The 2,656-nt window shown below is 32.3% G+C and overlaps 1 pseudogene; it reads left to right on the forward strand.

Annotated features, from left to right (window-relative positions):
* The first annotated feature begins 941 nt into the window (after positions 1 to 941).
* LOC106758215 overlaps positions 942 to 2,656 on the forward strand; it is a 3,649-nt pseudogene continuing 1,934 nt past the window's right edge.

The following is a 2,656-nucleotide window of genomic DNA, read 5'->3' on the forward strand; positions in this document are numbered from 1 at the left end:
TGTTTCTAATATTAATGGGAGAGACAAATACTCCATCATGCAACAACATTGATTTGTAGCCATTAAGTGTATGTAAATATAAGATTTATTAATTAAACATTCAGATAAATACATTAACTAAACCATTATGATTAATAATGCACATAATTTCAATAAAAATATCATAATAGCTACAACTTAAAAGAATCAAGATTCCAAAAGTATAATTATTACTTGGCTTAATAGCATTAATGGTCCCTATTTTGGTCACGTGCGTTTATTTTTGGTCCCCATTTTTTTTTTCTGTTCAATGTTGTCCTAAAGAATGTAAATTTTGTTCAATTTGATCCTTTTTGCAAACGCTGTTTAAATTTGTTTTGGTCCCCATTTTTTTTTTCTGTTCAATGTTGTCCTAAAGAATGTAAATTTTGTTCAATTTTGTCCTTTTCGAAAATGCTGTTTAAATCGTAAACGGCAGACAGTCTAGGTGTGCACAATTGTGTTAAGATGACATTTAACTACTTCCATGTCACCAAAAGTAGAGTCTTCAACCCTACCCCAAAATTAGGGTTCTGCATTTGGGAGAAATCTACGCTTGCACTGTGAGAAGAAGGAAAACGTTGTTCGCTTTGCTCCAATGGAGGATGATTTCGCGAATTATGTGGCTCATGCTAGCATGAAGAAGACAAACCTAGTTGTGTAAGAAGCACTCATGGTGGCCGATGGAGGCAAGCAGCGGCGCCATTCTAGGTTTCTTTGATTTGCGATTTTTCTGGATTCCGTTGTGGTTCTTTGTAGGTTGGAGAAGATTATGGCCATGGAGCTTTGCACGACGACAACAAGGATTGTCGTTCTAACGATGAAGCTCTCAATTTGAATTATTCATGGTTGATGCACAAGAATGAAGATTTGAATGAAGTTTGAGATTAGGGTTTCGTGATTTGGGGGAGATTGTGACCTTGATGGTGGTGGCCATGGAGGTTGCACGCGATGGCTGCCATGGTTCTCTACAGGTGCGACTTCATGGCGGCATGGTGACTTTGGAAAATCTCTGTGGCAACGGTGGCGTTAGGGTTCGGTGGTGGTAAGGTGGGCTGAAGGTTGAAGAAGATGGTGACGTGGCAGTAGTTAAATGCCACATCAACACTGTTATACACAGCTAGACTGTCTGTCGTTAAGGATTTAATCGACATTTGCAAAAAGGACCACATTGAACAAAATTTACATACTTTAGGACAACATTGAAAAAAAAAAATATGGGGACCAAAATAAATGCACGTGACGAAAATTGGGACCATAAGTGCTATTAAGCCTTAATATTTTGTTTTGATCGAATATTTTATTGGTTTTGTTCAAACTATGTTTCTTTACTTCTTTGGACAGAATGCATTATGTTTCTTAATTCAAAATAAAAAAAAAATAAAAAATAAATAATTTTTATGTGACTCATCCTACATATCAGATGTTTTGTGAGAAAAAATATATATTAACTCATTTTTATGTAACAGAGGTCAATTTGACACGAGACCAAATGTAGAGTGAATCAAAACAAACGAACCAAATTGAGTGAATAAAAGAGGAAATTAGAAATAAAACAATAAAGATTAAAGAGTGGTTTTAAAAGTTCTACGGATAGGAGAATGAAACATGAAGTTCACTTATTTTATACAATACATAGAAAAAATGTAAAAATATAAAAACATAATAATTATTAGGTCCTAATTTGTAAAAAATCTAAATGCTTTTAATTTTTCAAAGAACTATCTACAAATATTTTCATCACACTAACATAGACTTTGTAAGAGGTTTCATAAACTGAATTGCTTGCTTATGGAGAAATATTATGCACCAACATAGGATGTTGAAATCTTTGACGGGATAAACATATGTAATTTTTCTTGATTGGCTAAACATATTTTTAAAGTATATAAGATAGTCATTTAATTTTGTTATGTGAAAAATTCATTTAAATATAAATCAAAACTATATAAGACATCAGTTTGAAAATTTACATAATGAATTTACGAATAATAAGTTTATAGATTTTTTTAATATATATTGTTTTTTTTAATATAACACTTAAATTCTATCAGTTATTTGTTTCTCTTTAATTAATAATTTATATATATATATATATATATATATATATATATATATATATAATATTTAGTAAGGCTTAATACTTTCATTGGTCTTCATATTTGTCTGCCAATATCAGTTTGGTCCTCAAGTTTTAAACTGTCTCAATTGGGTCATAATTTTTGTAAAAATGCACACATTTTACCTCAATCGTTAACTGATCTCAAACGGCGTTAAGTTTAGTTGACGTGGTATGCTGACGTGTTAGCTTAATCCCTTCTTGGTCCTCGTATTTGTGTGAAAATCTCAGTTCGGTCTTCAGGTTTTAAACTGTCTCAATTGGGTCATAATTTTTGTAAAATGCACACATTTTACCCCAATCGCTAACTGATCTCACTGTGCAATAGTTATCTTCTGCTATCAGTGAAATAAATAGCTTAAAGGTTGGTGATGAACCTATAGGTTACCAAGTTGGTTCATTTGTAGAAAAGGCTGTGAGACTGATTGCACTGGTTACGCGAGTTTTCCGGTAACTATTTTTTGAGCCGAGGAGATAATCTGTGTAAAATCCCTGATTCTCAGAGAGATGAATAAAATC

This window comes from Vigna radiata, chromosome 4 (assembly GCF_000741045.1).
Source record: "Vigna radiata var. radiata cultivar VC1973A chromosome 4, Vradiata_ver6, whole genome shotgun sequence".
NCBI lineage: Eukaryota > Viridiplantae > Streptophyta > Magnoliopsida > Fabales > Fabaceae > Vigna > Vigna radiata.